General features: G+C 36.5%; 1 long non-coding RNA gene across 1 annotated transcript; it reads left to right on the forward strand.

Annotated features, from left to right (window-relative positions):
* Positions 1-10,288: 10,288 nt before the first annotated feature.
* On the forward strand, positions 10,289-11,914 carry LOC140987630 (uncharacterized). The gene is made up of 3 exons (XR_012177200.1): positions 10,289-10,707; positions 10,966-11,144; positions 11,719-11,914. It is a non-coding gene; the product is annotated as an uncharacterized lncRNA (long non-coding RNA).
* The last annotated feature ends 567 nt before the right edge of the window (positions 11,915-12,481 follow it).

Genomic DNA, 12,481 nt, shown 5'->3' on the forward strand with positions numbered 1-12,481 from the left:
TTCAATAACAATGCTAATGACATTTCATTTAATGCCTGTTTCTAGACCAGATAGATGTAAGCAGACCACTTAAAGTGATTTTCAAGTGCAGAAATGTCCGGTTGAACCAGTGAGATTATATAAATTCAACTAAGCAATCTTTTAGCACAGACACTAGTCATACGTTAATTGACTGAAAATAAAGAATACAAGATATCTAGAAGTTCTAATGAAATACCCTTTTATGTCTCCTTTTATTCTTCTCAAGGAATGAATCCAATAAAAAACTTTGATTCATAGTACTCCTTATACAAATTTACTTTAGTTAAGACTTATCTAATGCCTAATCTTAGTATCAACATATTTCAAATTGTCTATTGAACTTCAAGTTCAGACGAATACAAATACAACTCTTCAATAAATAGCTTGAACAACTAGAGTTCATCAAGCAACACAAATTGATCCCAAATGATCAGATATGAACAATATGTGTATGTTATAGAGCAGCTTGAAGATAGATCAATAAAGAGTGCTCGAAATCTTTGATGAAGCAAGTAATAAAAACTTCGTCAGTATTCTTAGTCTTGAATCATGCTTTTAAATATGCAAACTCCTTCAACAATCGTATCTTCAACAAAAAAAGATACTTGTACTGATTACAAACACAACGAAAAATTGTTTTCTGTTTTCTTTCATTTCATAGTACACCACAGTTAATTCACCTTGGCATGCATCTAAATATGGAAATTAACAGCTTCTGAAAATTTGATACAGGAGAGAGAAAAATATTCGTGTATCTTTGTATTATTAGAAGAAATTCCTAGAAAACTGGAGATATCAGACAATGTGCATTGAGTGGTCAAATGATCTTCTGAAATGTCAAACTGGTATGAACATAGACTAAATTGCACTCCAACTAGAGATTAAACTGTAGTTTGAGCTTTCTAATGTAGTTCGGTTAGAGTATTGGAACCATGTTGATAGAAATGCAGCTTGACTATCAGTACGACTATCTGATTTATTTAATCCATAAGATCTTGAAGATTAAGTTGTCCAACTTGACTTCATGGTGTCCAACTAGAAACCTATAAATTCATGAAAATAGCAGTTGGAACCTAAAACAGCTCGATGTTTTTTGTTATCACCAAAATTAAGATATTTTCGATCTAACATTGTTTAGAGGTAGTGAATAAACTATTTTAAAATTTTTTACTAAACTCAAGCTTTGCCTTAACAGAAATTAATTGTTAAAATTTGTTTCTCAACCAGCTAGATACAATTGGCCACAAGAAAATGGTTTTTCAAAGTGTGAAAGGGGCCGGCTAGACTAGTGATCTAATATATATTCACTTGGATGATCTTTTAATAAGTAAAACATATAGATTAATGAAGCAAACATAATGTAAAGTTTAAAGTAAATAACACAAGATATAAAAAAGTTAGAAAGCAAAGTCCTTCTTTGTGTCCTCTTTTTCACTCAATGAAAAAATTTACGAGAAGACTTTGTTTTTACAACTCTTTGTAACAACTATTTCGGCTAGGACTTATCAATTGCCTACACTAAAACTCCTTGTATCATTTTCAACAAATTATAAAAATAACAGCTGTTTATTGGACCCTGAGTTTAGATAGTCACATAACACTCTAAAAGATAGCTTGACAGCTTGAGTTGGTTGTATAGCATGGAATGATCCTTGATGATCAAGTATTGAAATATGTGTATGCTAAGTTGAGCAATTTGATAATTGAAAGAGTAAGTGTGCTTGAGATCTTGATGAAAGAAGATTGTGATTAATTCAGTTTTCGGTCTTGAATCTTGCCTTTAAATAGTTGAGTTCTTCTAATGTTATCTTTTACTTCAATATTCAACTTGTACTATTAGCTGACATCAAAGCAATATGTATTTTATCTCATTTTTCTTTATGATATGCTGCAATTAATGCTCCTTGACATGTATCCAATTATGACAAGTAATGACTTCTGAAAAATTGATTTATAAGAGAGAAAAATATGCGAAGACATTCTTGAACAACTGGACACATCGGATATTTTGCATTGATCGGTCAAATAATTTTCTGACCTGTTTGGCTGGTATGCATAAAGAGTTACTTGATGAACAAGTCTATCGGCTAGAGATCAAAATGCAACTTGATCTTCATTTATACAGTCCAACTTGAGTCTTGATATAGCTTGGGCTATATACAAATCATCCAACCTAACTTTACAATAGCTAGCTAGAGGAATATGTGATCCATCTAGAAACTTGAAAAATAGACGATTCGGCTTGAGTTCAGGACATCCGGTTTGAAACCTGTAAAAACATTAAAATGCATTTGAAATCTGAAATAACTCGATATTGTTTGTTATCACCAAAACTTAAGAATTTCAATCTTAACACTGATATTAAATCGGGTTTGGATATTATTAAAATAATAGAATGAATATGTAAAATAAAACTTGAGGAAAAAATAAACAAGACTCTGGTATAAAATTTAAAGCTGCAAAAATAACTTCCCCTCCTAAGTTGATAATACATATGTTAATGTTATTTTAAAGTTAAAATCATATAAATGATTGAGAATTCGTTATATTATTATTAAGAAATCTGAAATAAAAATCAAAATCAAAATAAAATCAAAATCAAACGTAGATGAGACAAAAGTCGTTGGTCCATTAGCTAGCTAGGGCTCCATGCATATAATGAACGAGTGGGTAACACCAAAAGTTCCATAGAGGGACCACCGTTTCGACGGAGAGTTAGGTAAAATTATTTATTATGGAATTTGAAACTTTGAAAAAAAAATTATAAATATAATTCCACATTTCATGCTTAATTAATTACAAAATAATCATATTCTATCTAATTATGGTGCATCTGTGTGACCCAGGACCAATAATGTTGTCGAATAAATTAATATCCGTATATAATAAGAGTATGTATATTGTGAAACGGTCTTATGAATATTTATCTGTGATACGGATCAACCCTACCGATCTTCACAATAAAAAGTAATACTCTTAGCATAAAAAGTAATATTTTTTCATGGATGACCCAAATAAGAGATCCGTCTCACAAAATACGACCTATGAGACCGTCTCACACAAATTTTTGCCATATAATAATGATAAACGAGATATAGACGTGGAAACATGATAAAATAAATATGAAAATTACTAATTACATCGTTTAATTAGAGCTGTTTCTCAAACTCATTTTAAGTATTTTTATTTTAGAAATCCGCATTACCATTTCATATGTATGCTGAAACAAAATCATTGTCCTTCAATTAGGTAACACAAGCGATCGATTTTTTTAACAGCACTCATATGCATCGTCTTTCTAAAAATGGAAACGATGAACGACCGATCAACACCTTTTAGAACAGTGGATTAAATGCATTGACCTACTTGTGTTGCTACGTCTGGTTGTGCCATTTACAACAGAGTGCTGCTATTAGAGTGGCACTGGAATTAAATGTGATAGATTTTTATATTTTTATTTAATTTCCAACCACAATAAATGGTTCAACCCGAAATGTGTGTGCTAGGACCATACAATATATTTAGTTTTAATTAGCATATTAAAGACATATACTACCACACATTAATGAGGCTTATGTCACCATCTCATAAGATGTCCTTAAACACATTAATCACTCATCTCCTCTACATACGTGAATTAAATGATATATTAAATACATATCCCGTGACTACTTTTTAAATATTATATATAATATACAATGTAAATTTAAAAATCTTTTTGCACATTAAATAAAAAAAACCAACGAGGTATTCATATATGTGACCATGTGTGTAAGGCCCGAGATTTTATCATTTTAATCCGAGATTGTTTAATTTATGAATTTTAGAATGATGAATTAGATTCCACAGTTTTTGTAATTAATTAGGATTGAAATGGAATTAAAAAGAGTTGTGAGGACCAAATCACAAATATTGAAGGTTTCAGGGACTAAAGTGCAATTACTTGGATTGAGTGGGACACTTGTCCTCACCATGCATATATAAAATTGAAAGTCTCCTTCATTCTTCACGAGAAATCGAGGCTAGAATTCCAGAGCAAACCTCAAGCTTTGAATTTATTTAAAATTCGATTGTGACAGATCCGTATATCAGAATTTGAATCCGGACACAGTACTGTACTCCTCTCGTGGACAGCTACTACAGGACGTAAGTTTTATTGAGTTCTGTTATCATTTGAAATTATGATATTGGAGGAATTATTATTTGATTATTATATGGTGTTCTGGATATGTTAGACATCGTAGAATCGAAGTCAGATCGAAGAACATATTGATTATGGAATTGTTATGATTTTCTGATTATATTAATTGGAAATTGAACAGATTTGGATTATTGACTGATTCTGGATTGTATCGGATATTGGTTATGATTTGTAATTGATATATGTTGATATTGTATTGACAGGGATATTGGGATTGTGCCGTTATGCTGTTAATTTTGAATCAGATTCAGATTAATCGGATTTAGTATTGAATTGGGAATGGAATGTTGATATTACTATTCTCGATATGTCATTTCAGATTGACAGAGACAGTCTTGAATTCAAAATTTCCAATTCTTCAGACCGAGACTACGAACAAAAGGTATAAGTCGATGTTAACCGGGAGATTAACTTGAGTCAGATTGGACTCTAGTTTCCCTAAAACCACATACTTTATTTTATTGCAATTGTTTGACATTGATATGATTAATCTATTGATTTATAGAAAGTATGGAATAGCCGATAGCTATTGAGCGAGCGTCATTGACAGAAGGGCCAGACAGTGATAGAGTGGTCATTGGCCCATTGCACATTGTCATAGGATAGCTTTGGCGGATATGCCAAGTCTGTGGCGGATATGCCAAGACACTGGATTATTGACTTATATCGATATTGCTTAGGGGTTGATCGACTCCTATCGCTGAGATTCGATATATGTGTTAATATCCAGGAACCGGGATCCCTAGATTAGAGATGAGTCGAGTCGGAGATGACGAGTTAAAGAGTTTTATCTGTATTCACTAATGTATCATAAATTATGATTCATGTTCTGAATACGTGGTTTATGCTTTTGTATATGATTTTATGCATCGTATGTATACATTGCTTATACTGGGATTTTATTCTCACCGGAGTTATCCGGCTGTTGTCTTGTTTGTATGTGTACATGGCAACAGGTGGGACAGGATCAGGGTCGAGGAGATGATGAGAGATTGTGATTAGAGTGGAGACTACGGACTTTGACGTTGTTGTAGATAGGATTCAGCACTTGAAATTTAGTTGTTGAACCTTAGTTTGAGTTTGATGTTTGTTGTACGAGACTTGTACTTTTATACTGATATGTATGTTAGATTGAATTACATTACGTTCCGCAATTTTAAAAAAAATTTTAGACCCAGATTAATTAATTGATCCATTTATCCCAATGATGATGAAGAAGATGATTAGCGTCCGGGTCCCCACAACAGGTGGTATCAGAGCAATAGATCCTTTAGACTGAGATAGAAGCTAATGAGCGGTGTAGATTGAGTTCTCTTTCCTGCTTTTGTGTGCTAGCATGTTTATTGTTTTCAATATTACATGTTTACTGAATTATATGATTTGATATGGTAACCTATATTATTGAGAATGAATCAGAATCGATTCTTGATCAGAGGTAAGATGATCAGAAAGGGACTGAAACAGATTTGTTTTATTGGATTGCTAACCCTTTTGATAATCAAATATGCCTCCCCGACGAATCCCAGAACAGGGCAGTACTTCGAATCCTCCAATGGATGTGACAGCAACACCAATGGAAACCTTGCTGAAGAGATTTCAGTCATTCAATCCACCGACTCTGAAGGGTACTGAGACTTCAATTGATTGCGAGAGATGGTTAGATGACATTGAGATGTTGTTTGACTCATTGGATTATACAGATGAGCGGAGAGTGAAACAGATCGGGCACCAGTTGCATGACGTTGCAAAAAACTGGTGGATTAAGACACGAAGGGCCTTGGAGCATCGAGGTACGCATATTACCTGGAATATGTTTAAGACTGAGTTGTATCAGAGATTTTTCCCAGTGTCATATAGGAAGGACAAAGATGCAGAGTTTGCAAATTTGAGACAGGGTCAGTTGAACATTGAAGAATATGTGGCCAAGTTCTCTACCTTGTTGCGATTTGCTCCACATGTTGCTGAGAATGATGAAGCGATTGCTGATCAGTTCATCAATGGCCTGAATCCTGATATCTTTACATTGGTAAACACGGGGCGACCGAATAACTTTGCTGATGCCTTGAACAGAGCAAAGGGAGCCGAAGCCGGTCTTATTAGACAGAAAGGAGCTTCGTATACACCAGCACCAGCATTGAGACAGCAACCCCCTCCAGCTCAGTTCCAGCAACCCCCTACCAGATTTGAGAGTGGCAGTAGCAGCAGTGGAAAGAGAGATCAGCTGAAAGCCAGAGAAAAACAGTTTAAGAAGTCGGGCAGCAGTTCTTCTAGCTCCAGTGGTTCCAGACAGAGCAAGAGTTATACCGGGGTTTATTGCAGAACTTGTGGATGGATACATCCAATCGAGCAATGCTAGAGAGTGATTAGTAGTTGCCGTATATGCAGACAGCAGGGACATTTTGCCAGAGTAAGTCCACAGAGAGGTTCCCAGGGATCCCAGGGAGCAGAGTCATCTGATCAGTGGCTCAGCTAGGCAGACGACCATCTGCAGTGCACTTCTTCTAGCTAGCACCCTCTACCCAGTCACAGCCGAGGCCAGGAGAAAGCCAGATAGTTAACCAGCCTCCTAGACAGCAGGTCAGGGTATTCGCTTTGACGGAGGAGCAGGCCCAGGACGCACCTGATGATGTTGTTGCAATAACTGTTTTATTTCTGGTTATCCTGCATATGTATTTATTGATACTGGTGCATTGCATACATTTATTTATGAGAGATTTGCATTGATGCATGCATTGCCTGTTGAGTCCCTATCTGCTATAGTATCTGTCTCTTCTCCGTTGGGGACATGATTAATATCAGTGACTTCTGTTAGATCTTGTACGCTACAATATGATGGACATGAGATTGAGTTAGACTGCATTGTACATGGATTATCTGATTTTGATTGTATTATCGGTATTGATATGCTGACCAAGTACAGAGCTACCGTAGATTGTTTTCATAAGATTGTGAGATTCAGACCTGACATGGATGATGAATGGAAATTCTACGGTAAGGGTTCTAGATCCAGAATTCATTTGATATCTGTTATGTCTATGACTCGATTGTTACAGAAAGGAGCAGAGGGATTCCTTGTCTATTCAGTTGATTTACTGAAGTCGAGTCCATCATTGACGGATTTTCCAGTGGTGTGTGAGTTTGCTAACGTCTTTCAAGATGAGATTCCGGGATTGCCTCCGATTCGAGAGATAGATGTCAGCATTGAATTGATGCCAGGTACAGTTCCGATTTCTAGAGCTCCATACCGAATGGCACCGATTGAGTCGAAAGAATTGAAAGAGCAGTTAGAGGATTTACTGGCCAAGGGGTACATCAGACCGAGTGTTTCTCCTTGGGGTGCTCCAGTGTTGTTTGTCAGAAAGAAAGACGGTTCAATGAGACTCTGCATTGATTACCGGCAATTGAACAAGGCGACGGTAAAGAATAAATACCCATTGACCCGTATAGATGATTTATTTGATCAGTTGCAGGGTTCTGCTGTATATTCCAAGATCGATCTGAGATCTGGATATCACCAGCTGAGAGTCAGAGTTTCTGATATCTCAAAGACAGCGTTTAGAACCAGGTATGGACATTATGAATTTATTGTTATGCCGTTTGGATTAACAAACGCTCCAGCTGTATTTATGGGTCTGATGAACCTGTATTTCAGAAATATCTTGATGATTTCGTGATTATTTTTATCGATGATATTTTGATTTACTCCAAGAATATGATGGACCATGTTGAGCATCTGAGAACTGTATTGAGAATTTTGAGGGCTGAGAAATTATATGCTAAACTGTCGAAATGTGAGTTTTGACTGAGACAGGTTGTATTTCTGGGTCACATTATATCGAGTAAGGGGATTTCTGTTGATCCTAGCAAGGTTGAGGCTGTGATTTCTTGGCCGAGACTGACATCAGTGCCGGAAATACGCAGTTTTATGGGTTTAGCAGGATATTATCGACGATTCATCAAAGATTTTTCCAGTATTGCTAAACCGATTATGCAGCTGACTCAGAAGAATGCTCCATTTGTCTGGTCTGAGGAGTGTGAGTCCAGTTTTGTTGAGTTGAAGAAGAGATTGACCAGTGCACCGATATTGACTATCCCGTCAGGTACTGGTGGATTTGTTGTATATTGTGATGCTTCTCACAGATGTCTGGGTTGTGTTTTGATGCAGCGAGGACATGTGATTGCTTATGCCTCAAGACAGTTGAAGCCGCATGAATCTCGCTACCCAAGTCATGATCTTGAATTGGCAGCCATTGTGTTTGCACTGAAGATTTGGCGACACTACCTCTACGGTGAGAAATTCGAAATCTATTCTGATCACAAGAGCTTGAAATATCTGTTTTCACAGTTAGAATTGAATATGAGACAAAGAAGATGGCTTGATTTGCTTAAACATTTTGATTGTGAAATCAAATACTATCCGGGAAAATCGAATGCAGCAGCTGATGCACTGAGTCAAAAGGTATGTTCCTTATCCTTATCGACGATAGGTGTTTCAAATTTGATAGAAGATTGTTGTTTGTCTGGATTAGCATTTGAAACAGATTGTCAACCCTTGAGATTATATGCTATTCAAGATGAACCAGAGCTGATTTTGAGAATTAAAGAGGCTCAGAAAGTGGATCGGAATGTGAAGAACTCGATTGAGATGGTCAGATCAGGTCATCGATCAGAGTATCAGGTACGTGATGATGTACTGTATGTGAATAATCGTATTGTCGTGCCGAATGTTTCAGAGTTGAGACAACAGATATTGTCAGAAGCGCATAACAGTCGATTCAGTATCCATCCTGGTGGCAGGAAGATGTACAATGATTTGAAGACACAGTTTTGGTGGAAACAGATGAAATCTGATGTCACAGAGTTTGTGTCAAAGTGTCTGAATTGCCAACAAGTGAAAGTTGAAAGGAAGAAACCAGGAGGTCTACTGCACAGTTTGTCGATTCCTGAATGGAAATGTGATCACATTTCCATGGATTTTGTGACGCAGTTATCGAGATCCTCCACAGGTTGTGATGCGATTTGGGTCGTGATTGACAGACTGACCAAATCAGCATGCTTTATTCCATATCAGATGACATATAGATATGACCAGATGGCTGAGATCTATGTATGAGAAGTGGTCAGATTGCACGGAGTGCCGAAGTCGATTGTATCAGACCGTGATCCTCGGTTCACTTCGCACTTTTGGTAGAGTTTGCAGCAGGCTCTAGGTACGAAATTACATCTGAGTACCGCATATCATCCACAGACTGACGGACAGTCAGAGCGGACTATCCAGACACTGGAGGATATGCTGAGAGCCGTAGTGCTTGATTTTAGTACTAGTTGGCAAGATGCATTGCCACTTTGTGAATTCTCGTACAACAACAGCTATCAGACGAGTATTGAGATGGCTCCATTTGAAGCATTGTACGGTAAGAAGTGCAGATCCCCTCTGTATTGGGATGATATCTCTGAGGTACCTGAGTTTGGACCTGATATGATTAGAGATATGACAGAAAAAGTGAAGCTGATTCAGAAGAGAATGAAAACAGCTCAAGACAGACAAGCCAAATATGCCAATGTTCAACGTAGACTGTTGGTATTTGAGGCAGGAGACCGAGTATTTTTAAAAATTTCACCTTTCAGAGGAGTTGTCAGATTTTGCAAGAAAGGGAAGCTGTCTCCACGATATATTGGGCCGTACGAGATTCTCGAGAAGATAGGAGATCGTGCCTATCGACTCGCATTACCGCCTTCTCTATCTGGAATACATGATGTCTTTCATGTATCTATGCTGCGGAAGTATCTCCCCGATGATTCTCATATTATTCAGCGAGACGAGGCCAAGATTGATGAATCTCTGAGTTACGTTGAAAAGCCGATACAGATTATTGATCGTAAAGAAAAGAAACTCAAAACAAAGACTATCCCACTGGTGAAAGTGCAGTGGACTCGTCACGGCATTGAAGAAGCTACTTGGGAGACTGAATCAGATATGAGACAGGAATTCCCATAGTTATTTCACTGATGTGAGTATTTTATTTTAGCTTCTGTTATATCTTCTTATCTGATATGCTTTGATTGCCTACGATTTCGAGGACGAAATCATGTCTCAGAGGGGGAGAATTGTAAGGCCCGAGATTTTATCATTTTAATCCGAGATTGTTTAATTTATGAATTTTAGAATGATGAATTAGATTCCACAGTTTTTGTAATTAATTAGGATTGAAATGGAATTAAAAAGAGTTGTGAGGACCAAATCACAAATATTGAAGGTTTCAGGGACTAAAGTGCAATTACTTGGATTGAGTGGGACACTTGTCCTCACCATGCATATATAAAATTGAAAGTCTCCTTCATTCTTCACGAGAAATCGAGGCTAGAATTCCAGAGCAAACCTCAAGCTTTGAATTTATTTAAAATTCGATTGTGACAGATCCGTATATCAGAATTTGAATCCGGACACAGTACTGTACTCCTCTCGTGGACAGCTACTACAGGACGTAAGTTTTATTGAGTTCTGTTATCATTTGAAATTATGATATTGGAGGAATTATTATTTGATTATTATATGGTGTTCTGGATATGTTAGACATCGTAGAATCGAAGTCAGATCGAAGAACATATTGATTATGGAATTGTTATGATTTTCTGATTATATTAATTGGAAATTGAACAGATTTGGATTATTGACTGATTCTGGATTGTATCGGATATTGGTTATGATTTGTAATTGATATATGTTGATATTGTATTGACAGGGATATTGGGATTGTGCCGTTATGCTGTTAATTTTGAATCAGATTCAGATTAATCGGATTTAGTATTGAATTGGGAATGGAATGTTGATATTACTATTCTCGATATGTCATTTCAGATTGACAGAGACAGTCTTGAATTCAAAATTTCCAATTCTTCAGACCGAGACTACGAACAAAAGGTATAAGTCGATGTTAACCGGGAGATTAACTTGAGTCAGATTGGACTCTAGTTTCCCTAAAACCACATACTTTATTTTATTGCAATTGTTTGACATTGATATGATTAATCTATTGATTTATAGAAAGTATGGAATAGCCGATAGCTATTGAGCGAGCGTCATTGACAGAAGGGCCAGACAGTGATAGAGTGGTCATTGGCCCATTGCACATTGTCATAGGATAGCTTTGGCGGATATGCCAAGTCTGTGGCGGATATGCCAAGACACTGGATTATTGACTTATATCGATATTGCTTAGGGGTTGATCGACTCCTATCGCTGAGATTCGATATATGTGTTAATATCCAGGAACCGGGATCCCTAGATTAGAGATGAGTCGAGTCGGAGATGACGAGTTAAAGAGTTTTATCTGTATTCACTAATGTATCATAAATTATGATTCATGTTCTGAATACGTGGTTTATGCTTTTGTATATGATTTTATGCATCGTATGTATACATTGCTTATACTGGGATTTTATTCTCACCGGAGTTATCCGGCTGTTGTCTTGTTTGTATGTGTACATGGCAACAGGTGGGACAGGATCAGGGTCGAGGAGATGATGAGAGATTGTGATTAGAGTGGAGACTACGGACTTTGACGTTGTTGTAGATAGGATTCAGCACTTGAAATTTAGTTGTTGAACCTTAGTTTGAGTTTGATGTTTGTTGTACGAGACTTGTACTTTTATACTGATATGTATGTTAGATTGAATTACATTACGTTCCGCAATTTAAAAAAAAAATTTAGACCCAGATTAATTAATTGATCCATTTATCCCAATGATGATGAAGAAGATGATTAGCGTCCGGGTCCCCACAATGTGGGTACGAATTATTAAGTGGAAAATATTCTGAAACTAGCTATTAATTATTGATATCGATATTAATTTAGAAAAGCAAATTAATCTTAGGTTCCGAGTGTACTTAATGTAACACTCGAGGTCGATGAGGGCGGGGAGTGATAATCGGTTCTGTGAGTTTGCACGGACAATGAACGACTCCTGACAGATTTGTAGGGGAATGGAACATGAATGAACCGATCTTACATCAGAATGAGAGTGATTCCAAAAATTCTTAAGGTGTGAGAATGTGCAGTCGAGGAATGCTTAAAAGATTTGAAAGGTACTATTCATATCGAGAATGTGCATCTTTTTTTCGGGAATTCATCACATAATAACTTCAAAGTTAAGCGTACTTAACTTGAGACAGTTGTGAAATGGGCGACCTTTAGGAAGTTTCTTAAGGCGTTACACTTAAGTAAATTTTATCATCCTNTAATTTAAAATTTAAGTATT

Source organism: Primulina huaijiensis, chromosome 1 (genome assembly GCF_012295235.1).
Source record: "Primulina huaijiensis isolate GDHJ02 chromosome 1, ASM1229523v2, whole genome shotgun sequence".
NCBI classification, from domain to species: domain Eukaryota; kingdom Viridiplantae; phylum Streptophyta; class Magnoliopsida; order Lamiales; family Gesneriaceae; genus Primulina; species Primulina huaijiensis.